The sequence below is a fragment of the Hippopotamus amphibius genome, chromosome 7 (assembly GCF_030028045.1).
Source record: "Hippopotamus amphibius kiboko isolate mHipAmp2 chromosome 7, mHipAmp2.hap2, whole genome shotgun sequence".
NCBI lineage: Eukaryota > Metazoa > Chordata > Mammalia > Artiodactyla > Hippopotamidae > Hippopotamus > Hippopotamus amphibius.
The window spans coordinates 84,217,108-84,229,372 of NC_080192.1; the positions used below are offsets into that span (position 1 = coordinate 84,217,108).

The window sequence follows — 12,265 nt, forward strand, 5'->3', positions numbered from 1 at the left end:
TTGACTTTGGGTGTTTTTTTTTTTTTTCATTATGAATATGCTTTATTCATAAAGTCATTCTACTGTTTTTTTTTTAAACTCTTTATTGGATTATAATTGCTTTGCACTCTTATACCAGTTTTTGAGGTACATCAAAGTGAATCAGCTGTATTTAGACATATATCCCCATATCCCCTCCCTCCTGCGACTCCCTCCTACCCTCCCTATCCTGACCCTCTAAGGCATCACCCATCATCTAGTTGATCTCCCTTTGTTATACAGCAACTTCCTACTAGCTATCTATTTTACATTTGATAGTGTATATATGTCTTTGCTACTCTCTCACTTCATCCCAGCTTCCCCTTCACTTCCTGCTCCCAGCCCCGTGTCCTCAAGTCCGTTCTCTACGTCTGCATCTTTATTCTTGGCCTGTCACTGGGTTCATCAGTACCATTTTTTTTTAGATTCCATATATATGAGTTAGCATACAGTATTTGTTTTTCTCTTTCTGGCTTACTTTGCTCTGTATGACAGACTGTAGGTCTATCCACCTCATTACAAATAGCTCAGTTTCATTCCTTTTTATGGCTGAGTAATATTCCATTGTATATATGTGCCACATCTTCTTTATCCATTCATCTGTTGATGGGCATTTAGGTTGTTTCCGTGTCCTGGCTATTGTAAATAGTGCTGCAATGAACATTATGGTACATGTTTCTTTTTGGATTATGGTTTTCTCTGGGTATGTGCCCAGTAGCGGGATTACTGGGTCATATGATAGTTCCATTTTTAGTTTTTTAAGGAACCTCCAAACTGTTTTCCATAGTGGCTGTACCAACTTACATTCCCACCAACAGTGCAGGAGAGTTCCCTTTTCTCCACACCCTCTCCAACATTTATTGTCTCTAGATTTTTTGATGATGGCTATTCTGACTGGTGTGAGATGATACCTCATTGTGGCTTTGCCTTGCATTTCTCTGATGATTAGTGATGTTGAGCATCTTTTCATGTGTTTGTTAGCCATCTGTATGTCTTCTTTGGAGAAATGTTTATTTAGGTCTTCTGCCCATTTGTGGATTGGGTTATTTGCGTTTTTGGCATTAAGCTGCATGAGCTGCTTGTATATTTTGGAGATTAATCCTTTGTCAGTTGCTTCTTTGGCAAATATTTTCTCCCATTCTGAGGGTTGTCTTCTTGTCTTCTTTATGGTTTCTTTGGCTGTGCAAAAGCTTTTAAGTTTCATTAGGTCCCATTTGTTTATTTTTGATTTTATTTCCATGATTTTAGGAGGTGGGTCAGAAAGGATCTTGCTTTGATGGATGTCATAGAGTGTTCTGCCTATGTTTTCCTCTAAGAGTTTTATAGTGTCTGGGCGTTTTTTGTTCCTTGCAGCTGAAAGCATCCTAATGTCCAGATATGGAAATGGGTGCTGCACACAACAGGTGTTGTATGTGCTGATCCTCCATAAAATACCTGCTTTTTCAGATGGTTACAGGTTTTTTTTTTTTTCCTAGTATTATGAATAATGTTTTTACCCTGGGGGTGATCATTAAATTTTTCAGATGAAGGTTGGTGGAGAGAGGAGGAGTAAGAAGACCAAGAAGGCTTTCCTGAGAGGGGGTGAGTAGTGGACTACATAGCCTACTGGCTGGGGAGCTGATCCATGCTTTACCTGGATTTGGTGTTTGGATCTCAGTTTTTCATTTGTAAAATGAAAAGAATAATAATGAAATGGTGGAGGTGGAAATGCTTTGAAAACTGGACTCCTTTTTTCCTCGGTTTATTTCTCGTTTCTAATTGCTTTTCTTTTTTCCTTATGGTGCTAAACATACTTAATGTAAAATTTACTATTTAACCATTTTAAAGTGTGCAGTTCAAAACTGTTAAGTTCATCACATTTTTTTCAGCAGAAACCTTACAGGCCAGAGGAGAGTGGCCTGACGTATTGAAGTGATGAAAGGAAAGACCTTCCAACTGAGAATTCTTTACTTAGCACAGTTATCATTCAGATTTGTAGGAGAGATAAAAGAGTTTTCCAGACAAGCAAGAGCTGAAGGAGCTCATTACCACTAGAGCGACCTTGTAGGAAACGTTAAAGGGACTTCTTTAAGCTGAGAAGAAAGGGGACCAACAACCTAAGTGTCCATTGATGGATGAATGGATCAAGAAGATATGGTGTGTACGCAGTGGAACTATTAACCATTAAAAAGAATGAAATAATGTCATTTGCAGCAACATGGATGGATCTGGACAGTATTATGCTAAGTGGAATAAGTCTCACAGAGAAAGACAAATACCTTGTGATCGCACATGGAATCTTAAAAAAAACCCAAAAAACAAATGATCAAATAAAACATAACGAAACTCATGGATACAGAGAACAGATTGGTGGTTGCCAGAGGTGGGGAGGCTGGGTGGGCAAAATGGGTGAAGTGGGTCAAAAGGTACAGACTTCCACTTACAAATATATAAGTCTGCTGGATATCATGCACAGCATGGTGACTATAGTTCATAACAGTGTTCTGGGTATTTGAAAATTGCTAAGAGAGTAAATCATGACAGTCTTCTTCGTAAGAAAGAAAACTTTGTAACTTTGTATAGTGACAGATGGTAACTAGATTTATTGTGGAGATTATTTCTCAGTGTAGACAAATATCAAATCACAATGTTGTGAACCTGAAACGAAAATAATGTTATATGTCAATTATACTACAACTGAAAAAAACCCAAAACAATGTGTGCAGCCGTCATCACTATTTCCAGAGCTTTTTTATCATCCCCAGCAAACTCTGTCCCTGTTAAGTGCTAACTCCTGTGCCCCTGCCTCTGGCTGCCCGGAGCTCTGTTCTACTTTCTGCCTCTATGAATCTGTCTCCTGTGGGGACCTCATGTAAGTGGAGTCCTTCAGGATCTGTCTTTAGCGTCTGGCTTATTTCACTGAGCACAGTGTCCTCAAGGTTCTTCATGTTGTAGCAGGTGTCAGGATTTCCTTCCTTTTATAGCTGAACTAAATTCCATTGTATGTAAGGACCACATTTTTTTTTATCACTTTACCTGTTTTGGACACATGGGTTGCTTCCATTTTTTGACTGTTGTGAGTAATACTGCTGTGAACATGGGTGTGCAAATATCTGTTTGAGTCCCTGCTTTGAATTCTTTTGAATAAATACTTAGGAGTGGAGTTGCTGGATCATATGGTAATTGTGTTTAACTTTTTGAGGAATTGCCAAAGAGTTAAAAACTTGACTCTTTTTTAAAATGAGTTGTTACTTATATTTAGAAACAGATTACAAGGTAGACTTATGCCTTTCTTCTTGGGACCGTATTTTTTTTCGTTGATTGAGAGGATTTATAGTTTGAACATGGGACTCATGAACTGACCTTCTTATAACATACTGCACATATGGTCAGGTTCCATGTCTATTACCCTCTTTAATCAAAATCAGAGAATAGGTAATTTCTGTAAGTTAAAGTTTCAAAGTTTAAAATGTAAAATGCTTCATGAAATTACCAATGTCAAGGTACCCAACTCTGTGTGTGTCTGAGAAAGAATTGATTTATTTCTTCCAGTAAACGCGATGTCTTTATAACCCATGAAAAACAAAGGGCTGAATGTTTAATAAAATAAAGACATACAATACAAAGTCTTACTGTTCTGTTAACACTTTCCAGCAAAGAGAAATGACCTTGGGCCATTAGACACCTAAGATGTGTAAGTGCAGGAGCAGGAGGAAAGCCATCATGGGCATCCTCACTGCAGCATCCCTGACGTCTACCAGAGGTAATCACAGAGTACAAGTGATTACCCTTCCTTTCCTTGGATTGTAGGGTCTGTTCTAACAGCCCAGCAGAGCTTGCTTGAGCTTTTATAATGCTCAACACCTCTGTTGTTCTGGCATCTCTCATATTTTTAAAAATGTGACTTAGACAAATTGGCTTAGTCTGCAGAATGTATTGGAGGCAAATATCCTTTGACAGCAGCTGTGAGAAAACTTTTAAGAACACATTTACTGGTAGGAAAGTAACATCACAGCAGCCCTGCCAGGGTGCGTGATGCGGCACTTGGGTCCTGCCCTTGGGGGTGGCTCAGCCCACGTCTCCTCCTAGAAGCTGTCCTATGTGGATTGACGTCCACGCCCATGCAGACCGGCCTCTGCTCAGAGTTTGCAGGTGACGCTTGTCCAGAGGCTTTGCAGGTGGAGACTTGTGATGCACCTGGCTGTTGTGGATGCCCGTCTGGACAGTGGGGGCATTGGTCTTGAGAGTTTCTGAGTGACCTCAGCTGCGTTCAAGTGTCTGAAAATAACTAAGTGTGTCATCCTCGGGTAGCTCGCTGCATGGAATCAAGGAAACTTCTTTTGGTTTCTTAGTCTGTAAATATGAGTTGATTGTAATCGGCTTTGATTAATATTAGTTTCTTTTCCATAAGTAGTAAGAAAATAAAACTTTCTCGTTGTCTTATAATCGACTATTAATAATTTCCCAAGCTGTTATTTTGCAGCACAGTATTTGTTTGTATTCCATTAGAAATGACTTCAGAATTATGAAAGTTAGTGGTGACACTCTAACCTCTGAAGAGGGATCCCACTCTGCACATTTAAAATAATTTTGTCTTGGCTTTTTAGAACAGCCGGTTACCCTCCACCCTCCAGTACAACCTCTGTGGAGTTGAACTTATTCTGTGATACAGTTACTGTGGGATGTGAAGTCCCCTTCAACATACACTTGTGAGTTGTTTGTGCGCACATGTGTGTGCGCTGTTATGATGTTGTCAGTGCGTTGATCAACATTTAAACAAACAGGCAAACATTCATAAATGGTTTGACACTAAATCAGTCTTAAAAGCCATTATTCGATGGTCATTTATTCTTCAAACTTTTACCCCAGGGCCCATCCTAGGTGCTGGGGATCCAGCAGTGGGCGATGGAGCTCCTCCCCACTCCTCCTCTCCCCTCCCCCACCACAGTGGGGCGGTCTCACCGCCTCTGGGGGTCTCCCCCCACCCCATGTCTGCCTCCCTCCTGCTGCCCCATCCATGCCCCTCCAGCCACATCTGTGTCCCCGCGGTTCCTCCAGCTCACCAGCCAGGCTCCCACCTGGAGCCTTTCATCAGCTGCCACTCTGTCCACAGGGTGGCCGCAGGGCCCACTCTGTCACCCTAGGGTCTTTCTCAGGTGTGGCCTCCTCGGCGAGGCCTTCCCAGCCTCCCTGTCAATGGCTGTGACCTCCTGTCCCTGACTCTTGACCTCCTCCCCAGGAGGAGGCGTGGGTGACAGTGCAGACGAGGGCCTAGCTGTCATCTTCTGGATGGGCCTGTGGGGCTGTGGCCTGGCCCCCAGGGTGGCAGGAACGGATGGGCAGAGCTCTGTGCAGCTTCTGCAGAGAAGCCTGAGTTTCAGGAGGTGCATGCAGGGCTGGGACACTGAGCTCTCTCCAGCTTGATCCATCTACACCCAGGGCTGCTCCATCATTGGACTGACCTGAAATGCTCCTTCCAGCTCAGCCTGGGTGTTAACTGGCTCTTTTTTATCTTAGTTGGGGAAAGAAGTAAGATATACATTGATTTAAACTGCATCGTGGGACTTCCCTGATTGTCCAGTGGTTAGTGCTTTCACTGCCAAGGGCCCAGGTTCAGTCCCTGGTCAGGGGACTAAGATTCTGCAAGCTGTGAGGCGCAGCCAGAAAAATAAAAAAACAAATAAACTGCATTGTGACATGGAGTTAAAACTGCCTTGAAAGACAGCTGAACATGAAAATAAGTGTTTACAGAGGGCCTGACCTTGTTTAAAGATAGGCCTGAGATTACATGGCCTTTTCAACCAGTGTTTGGAAACGTAGTTTGTAAACGTAAAAATTGTCTTTCTTAATCCTGTCTGATCATTTAAGTGAACATTGGGACACCGTCCTTATGGCCTGTTTTCTGTGTTAGGCCCCTTTTTTATTCTCTCACTACCAGCTACATCTCCTGTCTGGGAAGGAGAGTGGGTGTTTCAGGGTTTGTCGGGGCTCTGTCACTTACTCTGGGACCTGGGCAGGTCAGGCCCTTCTCTGCTTCACTTTCCTTGTTGGCAGAGTGGGGATTACAGTCCTGGCTGCTTTCGCTCCTGTGAGGGTTGGGATTTGCCTCAGTGAGCCTTTCCTCGGGGGTGGGGTGGGGGAGCTGCTTTGATGGTGTGATACCGGCCTTCGTCCCGGGGGTGTATTCACAGTCTGGCTGTGCACGTCTTTTGTGTCAGCAGTTCTTTTCTAAGCTTCAGATCAGCGTCTTAGGATATATATTATTTATAGCTTCATTAATAGAGATGAGGAGACTGGCCCTCAGACAGCAGCTTGCCTGGGCCACCCAGAGGGGGCAGGGCTGATGGGGCTCAAACGTGGGTCTGTAAGTCTCTGACTCATGCTCTTTCAAACATGTCATGGTGGGTTTTTTAAATTGTGATAAAAACATATAAAATTTATCATCAAAACCATTTTTAAGTGTACAGTTCAGTAGTGTTAAGTATATTTACACTGTTGTGAATCAGATCTCCAGAACGTTTTCATCCTGTGGCACTGAAACTCTGTACCTGTTAAACAGCGTCTCCCGTTTCCCCGCACCCCCACTCCCACCCCCAGTCCCTGGCAGCCGTGGTCCTGCTTTCTCTGTCTATGGGTCTCACTACTTTAGCACTACGTTACCTCACGTAAGCAAAATCATACAGTATTTGTCCTTTCATGATGGACTTATTTCACTGAGCATAGTGTCCTCAGAGCTCATCCACGTTGAAGCACGTGTCAGAGTTTCCTTCCTTTTTAAGGCTGCATGGTGTTCCCTGAAGGGATTGGTGACATTTAATTTATCCATCATCTGTCAATAGATGTTTGTGTTGCTTTCACCTCTTGGCTACTGTGAATAATGCTGCTGTGAACAGGGGAGTTCACATATCCCTTTGAGACTGCTTTCATGTCTCCTGGATATACACCTAGAGGTGGGATCGCTGGATCATTTGGTAGTTCTATTTTTAAATTTTGAGGAACTGCTGTACATTTTTCCATAGTAGTTGCACATTTTTACAATCCCACCAACAGTGCACAGAGCTGCCAACTTCTCTGCATCCTCACCAACCCTTGTTATTTTCTGTTTTGTTTTGTAATAGCCATCCTAGTGGCTGTGAAGGGGGTATCTCATTGTGGTTCTGATTTGCATTTCCCTGATGATTAGTGATGTTGAACATCTTTTCATGTGTCTGCTGGCCATTTGTGCGTCTTTTTTGGAGGAATGTCTATTCTAAGTCCTTTGCCTAGTTTTTAGTTGGATTATGTGATTTTTTTGTTGTTAAGTTGTAGTTCTTTATATATTCTGAGTATTAACCCCTTATCACGTATATGATTTGCAGATATCTTCTCCCATTCCATAGGCTGACTTTTTACCCTGTTGATTGTATTCTTTGATGCACAAAGTTTTTAAGTTTGACATAGTCAAACTTGTCTATTTTTGCTTTTGTTGTCTGTGTTTTTGGTGTCACATTCAAAGAGTCATTGTCTAATCCAGTGTCGTGCAGCTTTCCCCCTATGTTTTCTTCTAGGAGTTATATAGCTTGGGGTTTTACTTTTAGGTCTTTAGTTCATTTATTTGTATATAGTTCAAGATAAGGGTCTAACTTCCTCATTTTGCATATGGACATCCAATTTTCCCAACATTATTTGTTGAAGAGATTCTTTTCCCATCATGCTGTTTTTTAAGGGCAGGGGAGAGAGAGTGATAAGGGAGGGATAGTTATTTTGGGAAAAAATAAAGCTCAAATTTTTTTAGCTTGTTTACTGCTTCATACATGGAGAAAGGTATGTGTGAACCTTTGCTTGTGTGACATGTTTACAAGATTTAGGGAGAAGCTGTTTCCTCCTCTTAGAGTTCAAATAAATTTATATTTGCTTGTGAGGAGAAAAGTAAGTCAAGACATGACAGTAATACAATATTCTCTCTGGCCCTGAAGAGATCCACTTTCCAGAAACCCAAGTTTTCTGGAATCCAGAAGTGCTGGCAGGTTGGTGGTGGAGGAGACAACCTTTTTAATGAGTGATGAGGCTCTGAACTACTGGGAGAGAAACAGAGCCGATGCCTCAACGGAGCTGTATCCCTGTTCTCTGCCAGCCTGACTCACAGGGTGAGCAGCAGTGTCTTAGAGGGGGTGTCACCATCCTGGAGGCAGCAGGCCTGGGCACAGACCCTAAGGAAAGAGGATCGACTGAGGTACCCAGCCCTGTGGTCCTGGGAAGGGTGGCAGGGGTGGGGGTACAGAGCCACTCCTCCTGCAGCTGAAGTGTTGGCCTCAGGCTACCCAGAGACATGGGCTCCAGGAGAACTGGTCCATAGGAACTCCAAGTAGCTAACTAGGGGACAGGTATATATATCTCATTTGTTTTATGTATATAAATATATTTTATATATATACTTATTTTACTAGTGTGCTAACATTTCTCAAAGTTGCTAAACATTTCAAATGTCTGATTCTCTTGTTCAAATCTCTGGGCTATAAAGAGGTGTATGGAAACCGTATTAGTATTTTTATCCCTTTCCTTTCTGCAGTAAGTGTTAAGTGTCTGTGTATTATTTATTGGGAGGGACTTAAAAGTTATACATCCTTCCTCAGGTTATAGTGCGGTATAGAAGACAAGATGTTTGTAAGTAACGGTAACAACAATAAGACAAAAGGGTGTCTTTTTACATGGTCTTTGGAGGCTCTCTGCAGGAGAGAGTTCTGTAAGGCTGGGGTGAAATATTACGTAGTTCGTGGGTCTGGGTCCTCGACCACGTTGTGCCTTGTGTGGAAGTAGCAGGATTTCTGTGAGTCCCATGGGGTGGGTGGTAACTGAGAAATATTTTGAGCCACATTTCATTCCTGCTCCACAATTATGGACATTCTCTTGGAGCTGTTTGCAAATAGTGTGCCCGCCCCCCCCCCACACACCCCGAAAATAAACATGGACGGATATAGTCGCTCTTCACCCACACGATTGACTCCAGGTGGGTAGTACAGTCTCATGGAGATGCTGTGATATCTTCCACTTGAATTGCACCCAGGAGAGAACAAAGCAGCCTCACATGATGGTCTCTAAACGCTTACCAGCTGATGGTAAAAGTGAGGGCAATAACTGGTTTAGACAGTGAACCTGAAACATTTCATCTCTTCTTTCTCAGAAGACTCTTGGTCTTTAGTTTTTGCACATTTAGCACATAATCTCTGTATGATAAGAAGATACACACAGAGGTGTGGGCTTCAAGTCCTCATTTGGGGGAGTTACTCCAGAGGTGGATGGGTAGGTGACCCAGAGATGGTTCTGCAAGTGGCTGACGGGGAAGGTCTCCCTCGGATTCGTGTGTCCCATGGGAGCTCGGCCAGATCTGACCAACAGCCTGCCTGCACACCAAGGACCACTTTTACATCTTTCGGAAGATGTAAAATTTCTCTGTCAAATTAGTAACTTTGTGCCTGTTCTCAGCTTCTGCATTGGTCTCATTGTAGGTTGACAAGAAAATCTCACAATCACGGCCACACTGAGTAGCACTGTGATAGGCAACTCTGCCTTTTGTGAATGTTTCACGGGGTGCAGTGATCTTTTGGCCATGCTTTTAGTTTCCCACTTGGAATGTTCAGCAGCTTTTGGCCAATTATCTTGACTTGGGAACTGAAAGGAAACTAATGGTAGTTGAGTACTTCCTGTATGCCAATCAGTGCGTGAAGCATTTTTATTTTTATGATGTTAGCTGCGGGCTTGTCATGTAGGCCTTCATTGCGTTGGGATATGTTCCCTCCGCACCCACTTTGTTGAGAGGTTTTGTTTTGTTTTTTTTCATGAATTGATGTTGAATTTTCTCAAATGCTTTTTCTGCATCTATTGAGATGATCATATGATTTTTTTCTTCATTTTGTTAATAGGGTATATCATGCTGATTGATTTCCCAATATTGAACCATCCTTGCATCTCTGGAATAAAATCCCACTTGATCATAGTGTATGATTCTTCTAATGTGTTGTTGAATTATTTGCATCTAATAATTTGCTGAGGATTTTTGCATGTATGTCCACCAGGGATATTGGCCTATAATTTTCTTTTCTGGTCTGGTTTTGGTATCGGGTGATGTTGGGCTTCTAAAATGAGTTTGGAAGTGTTCTCTCTTCTTTTATTGTTTGGAAGAGTTTGAGAGTCGTTGTTAACTCTTCCTTGAATGTTTGGTAGAATTTACCAGGGCAGCTGTCTGGTCCTGAACTTTCGTTTTCTGGGAGGTTTTGATTACCTAAGTCCATCCACTTACTAGCTCAGATTTTCTATTTCTTCACAATTTTGCCTTGGCAAAGCATTTTTATTTTTCATTTCTAAGTATTTCTCAAAACAATCCTGCAAAGTAAGTGATATTAGCCCCAGTGGAGGGGTGAATTAATTCACATAAATTCACCTATTCAGTGAAATGTGTCTGAAACCTCGCTATGGGCAGATATGCCCCAGTCTCTGGGGATACAGCAGGAAGCAGAGCAGATGAAACTCCCCAACTTCTGGGGGCTTAAGTCTTTGTTGTGGGGGAGAGATCATTACCAAACAAACAAGATGTATTAGTAATATGTGATGGTGTAGAGACAAAAGTTAGAGGAAGGTCTGGGGTGGGAGGTCAGAGAAGGTTTCACTACTGTGACATCTGAGAAGAGATCTGAAGGGGCAGCAGAGAGACACCCCCCCCCCCCCCCCAAAGCCAGTGGTGATGGTGAGAGTCCTGGAGGTTTTTGAGGAACTCACTGAAGTTAAAGACCTTTCTCCCAGGTAGTAAAATTGCTGATCTGGGTTTGAACTCAAATTTGGCTTTTTTAGTGTGCTTTAAAGTTTTTATTCAGTCTCCATGCGCCTGGTTTAAAAGATGCCTGAATCCAAATACAGTGGAAGTCCATTTGGGAGTGCAGTTTACATGTGTGAAGCAATTAGGTTGAAAGCCTGCTCTTTATGTGGATTTTGCTTTTGATTAAGTCTGGGTATTTTCTAAGGCTTTGAATATCTTTTTCCAAAGGGTACAAAATACATGAGTTTTGTGGTTGAATTTCCATTTTTAAGTGGTTGAAATTTCCCTAGGGGCCATAGAAAGCTAGACAACATCGGGGAAAGACTTTTCAAAGGAGAACAAATGATTAAAGCTCTAGAAAGCTTTTGGTGTTGCTTTTGTTTGAGCGCTTGGCAGTTAAGGGTCGTGTAAGGCGCTCCCTGCTCACCACGACCCAGTATCTGGCAGAGGCCTCTCCTCTGCATTGACAGGTGCCTGGCTGGGGGCTCTTTTCCCTCTGGCCACTCTCCCACTGCCCAGGACACCCCTTCCGCACAGACCCTGTACCCCTCGGACTCCCCTCCGCCTGTCACTCAGCCCCAGGCTGGGTTGTCACTCATGACTGCCTGGCGTAACTTTCTCACTTGCACTTGAACTTGAACACCGCATGAGATTCCCTTGGTGGGTATTCCCATACCTGTGTCACAGACGAGAAAAGTGACATAATTTGTCTGAGGTGATCATCCCTGGATTGCGCCTCCACCATCTCTGTTTTCAGCTACAGTTTGGATTTGAGCAAGCTTTTGTGGGTGGGTCATGATTTTATTAATGAAAGTGATTATATGGCTTCTGTGGAAATTGCAAAATTGTAAACTTGATATAGAACTGTCTTCAAATTTTTGAGTTGCGGACTAATTGAGTATCATTATTCAATTTTGCAGCCTTGCTAATTTTTCTTAAAGACTTTATATTTTAGTGTAGTTTTAGCTTCACAGCAGAGTTGAGGGGAAGGTCCAGAGAGTTCCCATATACCCCATGCGTCCCACACCTGCACAGCCTCCCCTGTTACCAGCTTCCCTCACCAGATGGTGAATTTGTTATCAGTGATGAGCCTACATTGATGTATCTAGTTCCCAAAGTCCCTTGTTTACATTAGGGTCACTCTCGGGGTTGTATATCCTGTGGGTTTTGTGTAAGGACACGTATCCATCATTATGGTCTCATGCAGAGTGTTTTTATTGCCCCCGAATCCTCTGTGCTCTGCCTCCTCATCCCTCTCCCACCCACTCCCATGCCTCCCCCTTTATTTTACTGTTGAAATTTAATAATTCAGGTAAGTGTGCTTCCACATTTGGTGGGAGGTACTGTTAATACTTTTGGAATTTAGGTATTAGATGCTATTGGTAACGTTCACTTGGTAACAGGCCCTAACACCCTTGGAGTTATCAATAGTATAGAGTGACTTCTCGCACTGTTTTTTCCTTACAAGTTTGTTTTATC

At 42.7% G+C, this 12,265-nt stretch overlaps 1 protein-coding gene across 4 annotated transcripts in view; it reads left to right on the forward strand.

The window, feature by feature from the left end:
• The window catches only part of LIMS1 (LIM zinc finger domain containing 1), a 98,619-nt gene that overhangs the window by 16,441 nt on the left and 69,913 nt on the right, over positions 1-12,265 (forward strand). For 2 of the 4 annotated variants that reach the window (XM_057743573.1, XM_057743574.1), the window contains one exon: positions 1,542-1,599. The exons of the other annotated variants lie outside the window; for them this stretch is intronic. The gene's annotated coding sequence lies outside the window, so the exon portion shown is untranslated. The remainder of the gene's footprint in view (positions 1-1,541; positions 1,600-12,265) is intronic. 4 annotated transcript variants of the gene reach the window in all.